Here is an 18748-nt window from a genome sequence, read left to right as displayed (position 1 = left end):
TATGAGGGCAATCTGCTTTAATCGAAGTCCACGAATTTAAATGTTAATCTGACCCCAAAATACTCTCACAGAAAGACCCAGAATAGTGTTTGACCAAATATCTGGGCACCCCATGGCCTAGCCAAGCTGACACACAAAATAAATCGTCACCTCTGGGGATATCAGATCCAAGTTTTCACCCAGGGTCAGAGATAGAGCTTTCTCTACTGAATGAATTTAAAAAGATAATGGGAGACAAAATAAGTATTTGGTGATTATACTTGTCAAACAAACCCAAAAACAGTATGGAGGCTTTGACTAGAAATAAAAGAAAAAATATTTAGCCTGGCTGGAGTGGCTTAGTTGGTTGAGCATTGTCCTGTGCACTGAAGGGTTGCCAGTTCCATCCCAGTCAGGGCACATACCTGGGTTCTGGGTTCGGTCCCTGGTGGAGACACATACAGAAGGCAGCCGATTGATATTTCTCTTCTCTCTCTCTCTCTCTCTCTTTCTCTCTCTCCCATTCCTCCCTCTCTCCCTCCCACTCTTCCTTTCTCTGTAAGCATGTCTTCCCTCCCTCCCACTCTCCCTTCCTTTCTCTGTAAGCATGTCCTATGGTGAGGATTAAAACAAACAAGGAAACAAACAAACAAATATATAAATAAAATTTATTAAAGAGTCTTAGGGTTTGCAAACACAACTAGGTGATACCCAGAATGTTCTCAAGAAGAAAGGAAAATGAGAGTTCCATAGTAAGAAGTACACATCCTTGAGAAGACTCTGTCCTGCATTCTTAGCCTATGGCTGGTCCTTAATGACCAGTGGCCTGGATAATGAATGGATGTCAGGTGGTCCGGATCCATAAGCATTCTTTTCTTAGACCTTTGGGGATAATCAGAGGGTTATCTGGAAGCTTGATGGATATCTAGGTATTGATGCAGGACTGCAAAGTTCAAAAGTTTAAGATCCCAGGCAAGGTGAAACAAGAATAGAATTGTTTCCTGGTGCCTCAAGCTACTTGATTCTAGTAAATTAGCAGCTTGACTACAGTGACTGCATTTTATTTCTTCACTCTATTCCTCATACCACAGGAGTACATTGCTCAGTATACAGCTCTTACTTATGTTTTGTCAAGAAATGAAGAGGGAGAGCTCTTCTCTGTAGGAGCCCATTTCGTCCTGGCCCGGTGGATCAGTTAGTTAACACGTCATCCCATACACCAAAAGGTCTCGGATTTGATTCCTGGTCAAACCACATTCCTAGGTTGCAGGTTCGATCCCCGGTCAGTGCATGTATGGGAGGCAACCGATCGCTGTTAATCTCTCACATCAATGTTTCTCTCTCTCCCTTCCTCTCTCTAAAATGAATAGAAAGTATATTTAAGTGAGGATTAAACAAATATATAGAGGAGCCCATTTCTTTGATGGCACTAGAGTTACCCTTTGGGCAAAGATTGCTCTTTTATTTGGAAAAACACTTCACAGGGCCCTCTGTTGTCTAAGAAACCTAGGTCTCAGAGGAAGCAAATGTTAACTGCTGAGTTCTGAGGGCGCAGGGAATAGGCATCTTTGAAGAGACTGCGTTTACTTGCTCTGGCTGGGGCATGGCCTAGGAAGTGAGGATTCCCAGACTCTGGGCAGAGAACAAAGGATCCCATGTCAGGGCCTCTGACTAAAATGAGAGCAAAGTGCTGAGGAGAGAAGCAGCCAGAAGGGGCCCCCGGGGCAGGGGCATGGCCAGTGCAGAGAGAGCAGCTGACTGGGTTTCATTTTTCCTTGATTCCCTCAGGCTTTCAGCAAAATTGTGTAAGAACTTCAGCCTGGACTCAGGTTACTTGGAGGAATTTGGTGAGGCGGTGTGAGAAGGTCCCAGAGCCTCTGTTAGGGCAGCCCAGAGCAGCAGGTCAGAGGTAACTGGTGAGTGGGGTGGACAAGCAATTCCTCTATTAATAATTACTCTGGGATAACAGATACCCACTGTAACTTGGGCAACCTTAGCTGTGGTGGTGCGGGGGACGGGGGTGGTCAGGGGACTGCCAGGGCTACTTCAGGAGGGTGGTGCCTGGTGTCCTGTAGCACTGGAAGGTGCCAGACGTTGGAGAAGTGGCATAGCATGGAGGTTAAGTCTGTTCTCCGGAACCATACTGCCTGGTTTGAGTCCTGACTCGGCTTCTCATGGCCACAGGCAGGTTAATCAATCTCGGTGACCTCAATTTGCTCATCTGTGAAAGTGAGGCTGTTTGAGAGTTAAATGAATCAATATTAGAAAATGCTGAGAGTAGAGCCTGGAATGTAAATGTTTGTTAAGTAAATCAATGGTGACGAGGGTAGGTTTGGGCCGTGTGGCCAGTGAGTTTGAGAGGGTGGATGGGAGAAAATTCCTGGTCCCAAGTGAGGTATTTGCAGCAGTGCCAGCCCCACTAGGGGTGTTGGCTTTGCTCCTACCCGCTGAGAGAAGAGGGAGCAAAATAGACCCAAGGCTGGTTAGCTTTTTCTCAAAGTCTCTTCTTCCTTTTGGTGGAGTGGTCAGGCCAAGCAGAGGTCATTTCATTTTTGTTTTTCTCTAATCTGCTTCCAGCCCAGGGGCAAGGGCACAGCGGCCTAAAAATACCCTGAGCTGCCAGGTTAGATCACTTCAGCCTCTGGCCAGCAGGCTGCCTGTCCCGCTGCTCAGCACTCTGTCCTTGGACCTCACTCACTAGCAGCTCTCGGGCACCCCCACCCCTCCTCTAAGACTGGGGGTGGAATTTGGAGGGACAGAGCCTAAGATATGGGGCTCAGGATAAGGATCCCCTTTGTAATTGCCTATATACTTGTCTATCTATAATAATAAAAGGGTAATATGCTAATTAGACCTGGCATCCTTCCGGATGACCTTCCTGACGAAGCCAGGGCTGCGAGGGAAGCCGGGGTCCCGGAGGCCAGAGGGAAGCTGGGGGAAGGAAGGCCTACTCTTGCATGAATTTTGTGCATCGGGCCTCTAGAGTCTACTCTAGACTATTATAAGAGAATACTCAAATTTAAATCCCAAATCTGCACTTCCTAGCTGTGTGACACTGGGCAAGTGACTTCTCTGTGCTTCAATTTCCACATCTCCCCCCCCCCCCCGCCCCGTTTTTTTTTTTGTTAACCCTCACCAGAGGATATTTTCCCACTGATCTTTTAAAGAGAGTGGAAGAAAGGGAAAGACAGCGAGAAACATTGACGTTAGAAAAACACACCGGGCTGGGGAGAAGCCTGCAAACAAGGTCCCTGCCCTTGACCGGAACTGAAGCTGGGATCCTTTGGTCCGCAGGCCAGCGCTCTAGCCACTGAGCAAAACCAGCGAGGGCCAGTTTCCACATCTCTAGAAGAGCATCTGCAAACACAAAAGGCTTGCTATGTGCCAGCCCCTGTCTTACGTGTTTACTCATTCATTTCATACGGCATTCCTATGAGATCGGTACAAAAACCATTTATTTTATTTTTCTTTTAAGCAAATGGGAAAGCTGAGGCACAAAGAGGGTAAATAACTTGCCCAAAGCCACACCGCTTACAAGTGGCAAGGCCACTATTCAAACCGCACAGCCCAAACGCAGAGATTGTGCTGCCTCTCTGCAGTTACCGACCTCAGAGGGTGGTGTGACGGTGGTATGGGTAAAGTACATGTAAAGTTGCTTGACACATAAAGGTGCAGCAAAAATGGGTTTACAGTTGTTGGTAATGGAAAATAATATAATAATTAATAAATAATAACATAGGAATAAACTGTATTTCGACATACAACTGTAAACCTACTTTTGCCCACCCTGTAGTAACTACTCAATAAATGTTCATTACCTTCTTCTCTGTCAATATATGTTTGGGGGTTTAAATCTAGGGATTTAAAACAGAAACAAGGCTGTCTGGCTGGTGTGGCTCAGTGGTTGAGCGTCGACCTATGAACCAGGAGGTCACGGTTCAATTCCCAGTCAGGGCATATGCCTGGGTTGTGGGGCTTGACCCCCAGTGTGGGGTCAAGCAGCTGATCAATGACCCTCTCTCTCTTCATTGATGTTTCTCTCTCTCTCTCTGTGTCCCTTTCCCTTCCTCTCTGAAATCAATAAAAATATATTTTGAAAAAATTGTAAAATAGAAATAAAGCTAAATAAATAAATAAAGAGATAAGTAAGCCCTAACCGGCTTGGCTCAGCGGATAGAGCATCGGCCTGCAGACTCAAGGGTCCCAGGTCTGATTCTGGTCAAGGGCATGTACCTTGGTTGCAGGCACATCCCCAGTAGGGAGTGTGCAGGAGGCAGCTGATTGATGTTTCTAACTCTCTATCCCTCTCCCTTCCTCTCTGTAAAAAATCAATAAAATATATTTTTTTAAAAAGAGATAAGTAAAAATAAAATCAAGGCATATTTTTATATTTTTTATTGTGTTGTACCATTTACTATCATAGGATAATTGCATGTCAGGACTTTATAGGACATATAGAATAATTGTAATCATAATAATGTGCACTTAAGATGAACACTTATTGCCGAAGCCGGTTTGGCTCAGTGGATGGAGCGTCGGCCTGTGGACTGAAAGGTCCCAGGTTCGATTCCGGTCAAGGGCATATACCTGGGTTGCGGGCATATCCCCAGTAGGAGATGTGCAGGAGGCAGCTGATCGATGTTTCTCTCATCATTGATGTTTCTAACTATCTCTCTCCCTTCCTCTCTGTAAAGAATCGATAAAATATATTTAAAAAAAAAAAAAAAAAAGATGAACACTTATTATGTGTCATTGTGCTAATGCAGTTTTAAAATCCTATATAATGAAGAGCTAACATGCTAATTAGACCGAGCAGCAGAACAACCATCCGGACGACTTTCGGAGGAAGCTGGCGCTGTGAGGGCCGGCCGAGGCTGTGAGGGCTGGCTGGGGCAACCGGGGCTGCAAGCGCCAAACCCGTTGCATGAATTTTGTGCATCGGGCATCTAGTAGATTTTTATATTTGCCCTGGCTGGGTAGCTCAGTTGGGTAGAGCGTCGTCCTGATATGCCAAGGTTGTAAGTTTGATCCCCAGTCAGGGTACATACAAGAATCAACCCATGGCCATGGTCAGTTTGGTTCAGTGACTAGAGCGTTGCCCCGCGTCCCGGGTTCCATTCTGGACAAAGATACTTACCTCGGTTGTGGGAGACAACCAATTGATGTATCTCTTTCACATAGATGTTTCTCTCTCCCTGTCTCTCCCCCTCCCTTCCACTCTCTAAAAATCAATGGAAAATATTGGATAAGAATTAACAACAAAAAACTTTTTAAAAAAATCAACCAATGAATGCATAAATAAGTGGAACACAAATTGATGTCTTTCTCTCTCTCTCTCTCTCTCCCTTCCTCTCTAAAAATTAATATAAAAAATAGTTTTAATTTATTTTTTATTATTTAAAAAATTTTAATATATTTTTCTTGATTTCAGAGAGGAAGGGAGAGGGAAAGAGAGATAGAAACATCAATGATGATAGAGAACCATTGATCAGCTGCCTCCTGCATGCCCCCCACTGTGTATTGAGCCCGTAACCCAACCTGGGCATGTGCCCAGACTGGGATCGAACCATGACTCCTGGTTCAAAATCGACACTCAACCAGCTGGGCATAGTTTTATTTTTTAAAGCAGTTTTAGGTTCATAGTACAACTGACTGAATATTACAGAAATTTCCCATATACCTTCTATCCCTATCCCCACCCCAAACTAACCTCACTATCAACATCCCCCACCAGGAAGATTGCTACATACATCTTCCCAGTCAATATGCTGCCCCCTCCCCACCCCACACCTCTATTCTGTCTATCTCTATCATCATAGGTTAGTTTTGCCTGTCCTTGAATTTCCTGTAATAGAATCACACAGTATATGGTCTTTTGTGTCTGGCTTCATTTTCACTCAATGTAATATTGAGGATGCCTAATTTTTAAATTTTTTTTAAAAGTTTTTAATGATTTTTAGAGAGATAAGAAGGGAGAGGGATAGAGATAAAAATATCAATTAGAAAGAAACTTCATCAATAGTCTGTCTCCTGCATGCCCCTTGCCTGCAACCTGGGCATGTGCCCTGACTGGGAATCGAACCTCAACATCCTGGTTCATTGGTTGATGCTCAACTGCTGAACCACAGTAGGCAAGGATGCCTACTTTTTGTTATTAATCCTCACCAGAGGATATTTTTTCCATTGATTTTTAGGGAGAGTAGAAGAGAGAGGGAAAGACAGAGAGAAACACCATGTGTGAGAAACACATCGATTGGTTGCCTCCTATATGCCCCCGATCAGGGCCCAGGCCAGGGAGGAGCCTGCAACCAAGGTACGTGTTCTTGACCAGAATCAAACCCGGGACCCTTTGATCCTCAGGCTGACGCTCTATCCACTGAGTCAAACCAGCTAAGGCAGGATGCCTAATTTTTCTTTTTTTTTTTTATTGTTCTTCTTTCTTTCTATTGTTTTGTGTGTTTTTCAAAATTTTTAAAATAAAAAATCTTCTCTTTTTTTTTTCTTGACAAACCCTTGTGTCGAGGGCTGACTTTCAATAGATCTCAGTGAGGGAGCTGCTCTGCTACATATGAAACCCCGACCCAGAAGCAGGTCTTCTATGAATGGTTTAGCGCAGGATGCCTAATTTTTAATATTGGCCCCAACATTCTTGATCTTCACAGTACTCCTATAATAGCTAACATTTGTTAAGTGCCAGGCACTGTTCAAAGTATATATATATATCATTGACCCTTGAACAACACACGGTTGAACTGCATGGGTTCACTTATACTTGGATTTTTTTTCAATAAATACACAGTTGGTTCTCTGTATCCTCAGGTTCCTCATCCATCGATTCCCATCCATGGACACTGTTTTCAGTCTGAAGTTGGTTCAATCTGCAGATGTAGAGCACCAACTATATACATTGTTCTTTGCCATTTTATATAGGAACTTGAGCATCCATGGATTTTGGTATCTGCAGGGAGTCCTGGGACCAATTCCCTTTGGATACCAAGGGATGACTGTAGTTAAATGTTTGGAGAGTCAAAAGTTATATGTGGACATGCAGGCTGGTGTTGTTCAATGGTTAGAGCATAGGCTCCAAGCACCAAAGGGTTTCAGGTTCGATTCCCAGTCAAGGGCACATACCTGGGTTGCAGGTTCAATCCCTGGCGCCGGTTGAGGCATGTGTGGGAGGCAACCAATTGATGTGTCTCCTTCACATCAATGTTTCTCTCTCTCTTTTTCTCTTTCTCTCTCCCTCCCTCCCCTCCCTGCCTTCCACTCCCTCTAAAAAAAAATCAATGGAAAACAATATCCTCAGGTGATGATTAAGAACAAAAAAGTTATATGTGGATTTTCGAATCCGTGGCGGGATGTCGGCACCTTCAAACCCCACATTGTTCAAGGGCCAACTGTATTCATTTACTCCTTCCTCACAGTGTACGTATGCGTCAGTACAAATAAGGGAACTGGGGCGCAGAGGGGTGAGGTAACTTGCCCAGGACACAGGTCTGAAGTAGCAGACTTAGGGCCAGAAGGCAGGCAAGCCACCTGTAGCCCATGCTTTTGCCTAAGAGGTAGGAGATGGCATATGCATTTTAAGGCCTGAGAAAGGCTAGCTAGGTAGACCTGGGTCTTTGGAAGCTCCAACAGGACAACAGAACTAAAAAGGTATTAAAAAGAATAAAGGGTTATACAAATATAAGACAGGGTCATCATGCTTCATTCATTATGAATAGAATCACCACTTATTCACTTCATAATCCAATAAACATTTAAAGGCATACCTCATTGTATTGTGCTTGACAGATGTTGCGCCACAGACCCTCCACCAACAAAAAGCTTACAACTTGCTTTATTGTGGTGGTCTGGAAGCAAACTTGCAGTATCTGCGAGGTGTGCCTGTATTGAGCCCCCTGAAAGCTGAGTGGGTTCAGAATGACAGAGACAAACTCCTTGCACCATGGCACTCACAGTGCAGAGAGGAAAGCAGATGTTTAAGGGGGAAGTTGCATGTATGTTGTGCACGGAAACGGAAACCTCAGGGTGCTTGATGGTAGCAGCTGACCTTGTCTATGGGGTCACGGAAGGCCTCACTGAGGAACTGGCGTTTCCTCTGAGGCAGAAAGGCCAGCAGAGCTGAAAAGAAAGGTGCACCAGGCACCAGAAATAGCAGAAACAAAGGTCCTGAGGTAAGAGAGAGAAACTAGCACAATAATTAGAAATTCAAAGTCACTAGCATATGATAAATTGTTATACAACAATTACTTGTCTTGTTTTCATGGAGATAAAATTCCCTATGATCGTTGTGTGTGTGTGTGTGTGTGTGTGTGTGTGTGTGTGTGTGTGTGTGTGTTTTGTTAATCCTCACCTCAGGATATTTTTCCATCGATTTTTAGAGAGAATGGAAGGGAGAGGAAGAGACAGAGAGAAACATCGATGTGACAGAGGCTCATCAATTGGTTGCCTCCTACACGCCTTGACCAGGGCTAGGGATCAAGCCCGCAACTGAGGTCCATGCCCTTGACCAGAATCAAACCCAGGATCCTTCAGTCTGTGGGTCTAATGCTCTACCCACTGAGCCAGGCCACTAGGGCTGTATGATAGTTTCAATGCTCACTTGCTCCAATATGTCATTATCACTGCCTGAGAGTCTTTTTTGCTCACTGGACGTTAACCAGTTTTGACTAAATTTTAATTTTGTGAATCAACACTTTTTACTGGTTATTTATATTAGCAAAGTTAAACACATACTGAGAGATAGAGATTATTTGGAAATGTGACAAATTATTGCCTCAAAGATATCACAATACTTTAACAGAAGTTATATTAGATTTTAAAGCAATGTAAAGGTTTAGTTCCTCTGTATTCATTTTTCCATCAACATTATCACTAATATTCATTAATCAGTTTTAAATGTAAATTTTAACAGTTGTTGCAGTTCATGTTCATTGTAATTTTCAAATTACATGTCATCTGGTCCAGTGCTTTTCAAACTATAATATGCATACAAATTGCCTGCAGATTATGCTATATAATAAAGAGTTGGATTAAGGTGATTCTGGAGCAAGGCTGAGATTCTACATTTTTACCAAACTCCTAGGTAATGCTGCTGCTGCTGGTCCAGGGACTACATTTTGAATAGTAAGGATCTAGATGAGAAGACCAAAAGATCATTATTTTCTTTCAGTATTGTAAACTTTGTATTTTAAAATGACATTGCAGCCCTAGCTGGTTTGCCTCAGTGGATAGACCACCGGCCTGTGGACTCAAGGGTCCTAGGTTCAATTCCGGTCAAGGGCATGTACCTTAGTTACGGGCACATCCCCAGTAGGGAGTGTGCAGGAGGCAGCTAACCCATGCTTCTCTCTCATAGATGTTTCTAACTCTCTATCCCTCTCCCTTCCATTCTCTCTAAAAATCGATGGGAAAATATCCTGAGGTGAGGATTAACAAAACACACACACACACACACACACACACACACACACACACAACGATCATAGGGAGTTTTATTTTTTTAATTCTAAAAAAACCAATAAAATATATTTTAAAAAATTTAAAAAAATAAAATCAATAAAAAACCTAATTAAAAAAAATAAAATGACATTGCAATTTCCAATGCAGAATAAAAAGAAAATTGATTTAAAATTTTAGTTTTGGATCCTAGATGGGTTGAGGGATTTGCAACTGAAATCTCCTTTTTCTAATATTTTCTGTGTTGGAGAAATTGAAATCAATGTCAAGAGGCAATTCAACCAATGTTACTTATTTAATAAATTAATTTTTAATGAATTACAGTTGACATGCAATATTATATTAATTTCAGGTGTACAACATAGTGGTTCAATATTTTCCTACATTACAAAATGATCACCATGATAAATCTGGTTTTATCTGTCACCATACAAAGTTATTATAATATTATTGACTATATTTCCTATGCTGTACATTACATCCCTGTGACTTATTCATTTTATAACTGGAAGTTTGTATCTCTTAATCCCCTTCACCTATTTTGCCTGTCTCCTCCCACCCCCCACCTCTCTCCCCTTTGGCAACCAATAGTTTGTTCTTTGTATCTATGACTCTGTTTCTGTTTTATTTTGTTTCTTCATTTGTTTTATTTTTTAGAATCTACATATAAGTGAAATCATGTACTATTTGTCTTTCTTTTTCTGACTTATTTCACTTAGTATAATCCTCTAGGTCCATCCATGTTGTTACAAATGGCAAGATTTCATTCTTCTTTTATGGCTGAGTAATATTTCATTTTATATGTGTTCTGCAACTTATTTTAAAATCAATAACTTATTTTTTAAGATTCATCCAGTTATACTTCAAATAATTTCTTAATCCCTTTGAGTTTTTTGAGAGCATTATATAAGTCAACATTTTTTGTTCATTAAATTTTCTGTATCATTTTGCTTAAATCATTAATTTTATTTAAAGCATCATGCCAAGTCAGTACTAAGCTAATCAATTTAGACATGGATATGTTTGAAAGTAGAACTTTGGCTGATATTTTAGAACACATATTCTTTATTAATATCATCATAAAGATCATTGCATACTGTTTGTAGCTGTGTTTTTACTGGCATGATAGCATCAACTCAGTTTTCCCATCACATATTTAAAAGTAGTTTCAAATTTATATTCAGTGTTTTTCAATACACCCAAATGTCTAATTGAAACTGAGAAGCAGTCATACAGTTTTTGGAAGATACTTTTTAAATTTGATGAGGTCAAGCCCAGCTGGTTGAGTGTCGACCTATGAACCAGGAAGTAACGATTTGATTCCCGGGTCAGGGCACATGCCTGGGTTGCCAGCTTGATCCACAGCTGGGGGTGGGAAGGAGGCAGCCAATTGATGTTGTTTCTCTCTCATTGATATTTCTATCTCTCTCTCCCTCTCCCTTCCACTCTCTCTGAAATCAATAAAATATATATTTAAAAAATTGATCATGTCAAAGGAGATTTTGACCGCATTGTTCACTGTCAAATTTAAAGAATGCTTAAAAAGCCAGTTGTGGCTCAGTTGGTTGAACCAGTAAACATTCTGGCTCTGCTTCTCTGAACTCTAATACAGATAATGTTTTCAACAAGAACACACTAATAGTTTTTCCCATTTTATATACTCTGTATTCTGCAGCACTACCTTTTACTGTGTCCCATATATCTCTGATGTTCTTTTCTGTTTTCACTCCTTTTCTTTCTACATTAATCCAAATACCTTCTGCTATCTGTCTTTCAGTTACTAATCCTCTGTTCTGCTATTTCTAGTCTGCTATTAATCCAATGAAAGAAATTGTTAAACAACTTTACTAAGGTAGACTATACACATACAATAAATGGTACCTTTTTAAAGTATACAATGGGCCAAAGCCAATTTGGCTCAGTGGATAGAGCGTCGGCCTGCGGACTGAAAGGTCCCAGGTTCGATTCCGGTCAAGGGCATGTACCTGGGTTGCGGGCACATCCCAAATAGGAGATGTGCAGGAAGCAGCTGATCGATGTTTCTCTCTCATTGATGTTTCTAACTCTCTCTATCTCTCTCCCTTCCTCTCTGTAAAAAATCAATAAAATATATTTTAAAAAAATAAAAATAAATAAAGTATACAATGTGATGAGTTTTGACATATGTATACACCCATGAAACCACCACCATAATAAAAATTCAGATTATTCTCATCACCCTCAAGAGTTTCTTTTTGCCCCTTTACCTCTCATCTCGCCTTCCTTATCTGGCCCCAGGCAACCACTGATCTGCTGTCACTATATATTAGTTTGCATTTTCTAGAATTTTATATAGAACTAGAGGCCTGATGCACGAAATTCATGCAGGGGGGCAGGTCCCTCAGCCAGACCTGTGCCCTCTTGCAATCGGGACCCTTTGCTCCTAACTGCTCGCCTACTGGCTTGCTGCTCCTTAGCGCTGCTGCAGAGGCAGGAGAGGCTCCTGCCACCACCTCTGCACTCGCCAGCCATGAGCCCGGCTTCTGGCTGAGCAGCGCTCCAGCTGTGGGAGCACACTAACCACCAAGGGGAAGCTCCTGCATTGAGCACCTGCCCCCTGGTGGTCAGTGTGTGTCATAGCAACCGGTTGTTCTGGTCATTTCACTGTAACGGTTGCTGGGCTTTTATTGTATAGACTAGAGGCCCGGTGCACGAAAATTCGTGCACTGTGAAGGGGGTTCCCCTCAGCCTGGCCTATGCCCTCTTGCAGTCCAGGACCTCTTGGGGATGTCTGACTGATGGCTTAGCCAGCTTCTGGTTGAGCAGTGCTCCCCCTGTGGAAGCACACTGACCATCGGGGGGCAGCTCCTGCCTCTGGTGGTCAGTGAGTGTCATAGCAACCAGTGGTTCCCAGTCGCTCTACCATTAGGGTCAATTTGCATATTAGTCTTTTATTATATAGGATTATACAGTAAGTATTCTTTTGTTTCCAGCTCCTATTGCTCAGTATAATGAAAGTATAAAAAGAAATACAGCCCTAGCCAGTTTTGCTCAGTGGATAGAGTGTCAGTCTGAGGACTGAAGGCTCCTGGCTTTGATTCTGGTCAAGGACATATGCCAGGATTGCGGGCTCGATCCCCAGTGTGGGGCGTGCAGGAGGTAGCCGATCAATGATTCCCTGTCTCATCATTGATGTTTCTATCTCTCTCTCTCCCTCTCCCTTCCTCTTTGAAATCAATAAAAATATATATTAAAAAGAAAAGAAAAGGATGAGATCTGGGCTTCAAATTTCCAGCTCAAGCTATGCATAGATGACCTGAAAGCTTCTATTTCTATTTTGAAAGAAACCTTTAGTTCCGTGATTTCTGTAAACGAAACCCAGAGCCTCATTCTGCAAGTGGCTAATAGAGATTATATTTCAAGTCTTTGGCAGGCCCCTATAGGTGAGTGACAGTGCAGACACTTAAGATTTTGGAGCAAAGCCCTGCCATTCTCTGTGATAACTACTCTCCTTTTGAGAAACAGCCTTTGGCTTGCTACCAGGCCTTAGTAGATACTGAACTCTTAACCATAGGTCCTCAAGTTACCAAGTGACCTGAGCTACCCATCATGAGCTGAGTGTTGTCTGGTCCACCAAGCTATAAAGTTGTGCAAGCGCAGCAGCACTCCATTATCAATGAAACTGTCTTTATGAGATTGGGCTTGAGAGGGCCCTGAAGGTATAAGTTAAGTTATAAGGAAGTTGCCCAAAATGCCCATGGCCCCTACTCCTGCTATATTATCATCTTTCTTTCTTTCACTCAACCTATAATCTCATGGGGTATCCCCTCTGACTGGGGAAGAGAAAATCCAGTCTTGGTTATTAATAACGTGGTTTATGATGTTTCTACACAATATGCAGGCACTGAGTGAAAATGAACTGTTGCAGCACGATTGCCCCTTTCTGGGGTATCCTTGAAGAAAAACTGTGAAGGAAAAGCCATCCTGTTGGCAGAACTTCAAGCAGTGAACCTGATTGTTCATTTTGCCTGGAAGGAGAAATGGCCAGAAGCTCTGCCTGTCTAGAGGTCTTAGTTCCAAAGGAAGGAATGGTTCCAACAGGAGACACAACAATGTTTCTATTGAATTGGAAGTTGAGACTGTCACCTGGTCACTTGGGGGCGTCTCATGCCTTTGAAAAGGCAAAGAAAGGAGTTATTGTACTGGCTGGTATGAATGATACTAATTACCAAGGGGGAAATTCAATTGCTACTACACAATAGGAATCCTATATAATAAAAGCCTAATATGCAAATTGACCGAATGACAGAATGACCGGCAGAATGACCAGTTGCTATGATGTGCACTGACCACTAGGGGGCAGATGCTCAACACAGGAGCTGCCCCCAGCCCACAGGCCCCAGGCCAGCCAAGGTGGGTGCCAGTGGGGGCCCCCTGGTTGCCCCCCCGGTCGCCCCACAGAGGGAGGAGACTGGCAGCAGCGGTGGGGGGGCAGGGCCGGCAAGCAGGTGGCGCCAGGCTGGCCAAGGCGAGTGCCAGCAGGGGCCTCCCGATTGCCCCACCAGTTGCCCCACAGATTGGCCTTGATTGCTGGCCAGGCCTGGGAACCCTACTGGTGCATGAATTTCGTGCACCGGCCTCTAGTGTATTAATAATAGTTAACTTCATAACACAGGATGTCAAAATCAGAAAGGAAACATAACCCAAGGACTTTGTATCTTTTCTTAGGGAAAGTGTTAAGCATTTTTTATTGTGTTTAGGTTAGTTATATCATGTTAGGTGGAAGTATGACTTTGTTTTTATTTTTATTTGGAACTTAAGTACAGTTAAGGAGATCATCAGTCTTTTTAATTTTACCTATCCTAATGAGGGTATAGTGGCATATCATTGTGGTTTTAATTTGCAAATCTTTGGATGACTAAATATGTTGAGCATCTTTTTGTTGCTTATTGGCCATTTTTATATCTTCTTTGGTGAAGTGTTTACTACAACCTTTTGCCCATTGTTTTATTAGGTTGTTTGTTTTCTTATTACTCAGTTATAAGAGTTCTTTATATATTCCGGATACAAGAATATCCAGATATATTGTTTTGTCAGATATATTGTTTTGAAAACTTTTTCCTCCTGTCTGTACCTTGCCTTTTTATTTTCCTGATGGTGTCTTTCAAAGAACAAGAGTTTTAAATGTTGATGAAGTTAACCTTATGAATCATTTTTTTTTTATGGTTCATGCTTTATGTGTTCTAAGAAATCTTTGCCTATCTCAAGATCACATAATGTTTTCCTATATTTTTTTCTAGAAATTTTCTTATAGTTTTAGTTTTCAAATTTATCATCCATTTTTAGTTAATTTCCTCAGGGGTGCTCCTTCAGTGCTCCTGAGATCTATAATTGCATCCCCCACCAACCTCAAACGTAAAGGCTAAAATTGCCACCTCCCTGGCATTCATGTTTCTTCCAATAGATCATTGTCCTGCACATTTTACTCCCTAAAAAGTGCTCTTCTCCACCACCACCAATTCACTTTGCCTTAAGCCTCAAACCCTGACCTAAATTTTTGCCTACCTCTCCCCACTTGGAAAACTCACACTCTACTCCACACTCAGTGGTCTTCCAGTGCCCCATTCTGGCCATGCCAAGCTCTCATCCCTGGAATGTAAATAATTCCTTCCAAGTCAGCCTTCAAATTCCAGCCTAAACAGCCTTGACTAAATCAAACTTCACCTCCCCACCCACAGCTCCCATATAGGTTCTCTTGGCACCATATACCTCTCAGAAAAGATTTTACTAATTGCAATTTTTAATTTTATGTGATTCTTTTTTTTAAAAAGAAGATTAAATTTATTTAAGGAAAATGGGATGGGAGATGGGGCTATCCAAAGAGAAGGGCTACACACATTGAGCAAAAGGGTATTATGCCCATGATGGCAGCAAACATGTACTCAGGACTGTGAGACAAGGAAGGGCATAGAAGAAGCAACAGAGAAACCTAGGCTGGACTGCTTTGACTCACTGAGAAGTCAGAGAAAAGGGGACCTTGGAGACAAGTTCAGGGGGTTAGCCCGGGACAAGCTGTTGCTGCCCATTGTTCCCCTGGTTGCAAGACTCATGGGGTCCCTTCGAGGTTGGGGGATACGTGCCTGTGGGGGAATGGCAAAGGTATGCTCCTTGGAGGGAGAGCACACACTGGATTCTTTGTCTTGAGCATATTTATCTCTTTTGTGCAGGTGGAAATCTTAGGGGAGTTCTCAGGGGAGGGTCTTAATAGAATATTCATCAGCTTTCCAGGTGTGCTCATTTAGGGTCATGGTCTCCACTGACTGGTTGGTGCCATTAGTCAATGTAATAGATCCTGAGGCAGCCACTGTGTTACTTGTCTGATTTTTCTGCTTTTCTGGGCCTGGAGTTGAACTACAATTGAAGACTAGATGTTATCTTTAGAGAGGAAAAGGTCAGGAGGTCTAAACCAAACCACATGACCAGTGATATGCTAGGGCCGTGGTCGGCAAACTGCGGCTCTTGAGCCACATGCGGCTCTTTGGTCCCTTGAGTGTGGCTCTTCCTAAGCCTTAGGAGTACCCTAATTAAGTTAATAACAATGTACCTACCTATATAGTTAAAGTTTAAAAAATTTGGCTCTCAAAAGAAATTTCAATTGTTGTACTGTTGATATTTTGCTCTGTTGACTAATGAGTTTGCCGACCACTGTGCTAGGGGAAGATAGGTTCGTGTTTTCTCAATTTTGCCCCTTGCTAGTCATCTGGAGCTTTCTGCCCTGGTGAGTTTCTGTACCTGGTCCATTGTCCTTGTTGTGCTCATGTCTAGCAAGTTTCTTCTGATTTGGTGGTCAAGGTAATAAGCCACACAATAAGAGCTGGGGAAGTATTCTCTCTCTTCTATTTTCTGTAAGAGCACATGTAAGATTAGAATTCACTGTTCCTTGAATGTTTGGAAAACTCCCTGCCAAATAATCTAGATTATATGTATCTTTTACTGGAAGGAATAAAAATACCAATTCAGTTTCTTTATTGGTTAACTAGAGGCCCAGTGCACGAAATTTTTGCATGGGTTGTGTCCCTAGGCCTGGCCTGCGATCAGGGCTATTCTGTGGAGCAACTGGCGGGGTGGTCGGGGGGGGGGGCCCTGCTGGCACCCGCCTTGGCCAGCCTGGCACTGCCTGCTCATCTGCCCCACCCCCCACTGCTGCTGCCAGTTGCCTCCCTCTGTGGGGTGACCAGCAGGGGGATCGAGGGGGGGGGGAGCACTGCCACCTACCTTGGCTGGCCTGGGGCCTGTGGGCTGTGGGCAGCTCCTGCATTGAGCATTTGCCCCCTGGTGGTCAGTGTGCATCATAGCAACTGTTTTTTCGTTTGGTCAATTTGCATAGTAGGCTTAGGATAGGGCTACTCATACTTTTCTTTCTTTTTGACTCAGTTCTGGTTTCATTTTATTTTTCTAGGTATTTACTCCTTTTAATGTAATTTTTCATATATTTGCAATAAGGATGTCCTAACGTCCTCCTATTGCCTGCTGTCATCGTTTCCTTTTCACTCTTAATATTGCTTATTGTGCCCACTCTCACTTTTTAAAAATATATTTTTATTGATTTCAGAGAGGAAGGAAGAGGGAGAGAGAGATAGAAACATCCATGTTGAGAGAGAATCATGGATCGGCTGCCTCCTGCAAGTCTCCCACTGGGGATTGAGCTCACAACCCTGGGCATGTGCCCTTGACCAGAATTGAACCTGGGACTTTTCAGTCCACAGGCCGATGCTCTATCCACTGAGCCAAACCAGCTAGGGCTTTTAAAAAATATATTTTTATTGATTTCAAAGAGGAAGGGAGCGGGAGAGATAGAAACATCAGTGATGAGAGAGAATCATTGATTGGCTGTGAGCAGTGCCCTGACCAGGAATCGAACCGTAACCTCCTGGTTTATAGGTCAACGCTCAACCACTGAGCCATGCCAGCTGGGCTTCATTTTTTTTCTTAATAATTCTGCCAGAAGTTTGCTTTTTAAAGAACTATCTCTAGAGTTTGTTGGTTCTAGTACTAATTTAATGAGCCAAAAGTCAATGAAAAGGAAGGTTGAGCTTCCTACAGACTCCCTTTCATCTGTTGATACTGAAGGGAGGGGCTGTGACCAGGAGCATGGAGGTGCCTCATGACAGAGTGAGGGGGGTGGATTTTCATCAGCTTTCTATTTTTCTCCTTTTCCCTGAGGGCAAAGGGGTCTGCTAGTGATGGAGATGAGAAGCTTGGAATCAGTCAGCAGTGTAGTGAGCAGGGCTGGTTGCATTACTTCTTTATTACTTCTGAATGAACTGGTTCTGTGGCTAATGGGGATGGGGAGGCTGACTTTGGTTTCTTTGATTCTTGGCCACTGAAGTTCAGCAAAGAATATGTAACTTCAGGGATCTTGTTAGGTGAGTTGTCAGAGTGGCCCCAACTGTGGTTGGAGGCTGGCTGAGGGTTTGTGCTACATGAGATCACTTGCCGCTCCAGTCTTTCTGACATACAGAAAGTACACCAGGGCTGCTATCAGAGCTACAGCAGCCAGGACTCCAATCACAATGCCGGCAATAGCCTTATCTGAGAGGCCAGGACTTTGTCATGTTGAATCATATTGTACGTCCAGCCTGAGAGGGTCACTTTTGCTGGAACTGATAGGGTTGAAGACCTCACACTGAAAATCCCCAGCATCCTCCCTCCTGACGGGGTCTATGGTGGGGATGCTGTTGCCCTGGGACAGCTTCATTCTGTCCGTGAGCAGGAGACTCTGGCTCTTGAAGAGCCACTGGATGAAGATCCCAGTGTCATCTGTGAGACAAGTCAGGACCACGGTGTCCTTGTGCTGTGACTCTGGCACTGCTGGCTTGGATGGAGGGCTTTCCCACTGGCTGGTATACATGGAGCTGTCCAGTTACTTGTTTGCTCCAAAAATCTTTCTCTAGGGCATGTAGGGTGTAGTATCCTGTGTCCTTCAGGGTGACTTTCTGGAACAGCAGGGACCTATTGGGGTACATTGTCTCTTGATTGTTGTTTGCAGGCTCGGGGGTAATTTTTTGAGTGTCTATTACATCGGATACAATTAGAAGGTTGCTGTCTATACGTTCTCCTATGTACCAGATATAGCTTGCTAGATTCCCAGGCAGATTGTGGACAAGAAGAAACACATACTTCCCTTCAGCAGCATTGGATGGGCATTGATTCAACAGTGAGTTGGGCAGTGGTGGGCAGGCTCTAGAAGGCTAAGAGTGAGACTGGCCAGTAGGAGCCCCTGCCTGGGGATGCACCCTCTGTGAGCAGGGGCTGAAGGGGACTCCAT

The 18748-nt window shown here is 43.2% G+C and overlaps 1 pseudogene across 1 annotated transcript; it reads right to left on the bottom strand.

Annotated features, from left to right (window-relative positions):
* Positions 1 to 17718: 17718 nt before the first annotated feature.
* LOC308530157 (cell adhesion molecule CEACAM21-like) lies at positions 17719 to 18748 on the bottom strand (annotated as a pseudogene). Its single transcript has one exon. The product of its transcript is annotated as a cell adhesion molecule CEACAM21-like (transcript).

This window comes from Myotis nattereri, assembly GCF_964212035.1.
Source record: "Myotis nattereri genome assembly, chromosome: 14".
Taxonomy (NCBI): domain Eukaryota; kingdom Metazoa; phylum Chordata; class Mammalia; order Chiroptera; family Vespertilionidae; genus Myotis; species Myotis nattereri.
The sequence above is the reverse complement of the archived record's forward strand: the minus strand, read 5'-3'. Positions and strand labels throughout refer to the sequence as shown.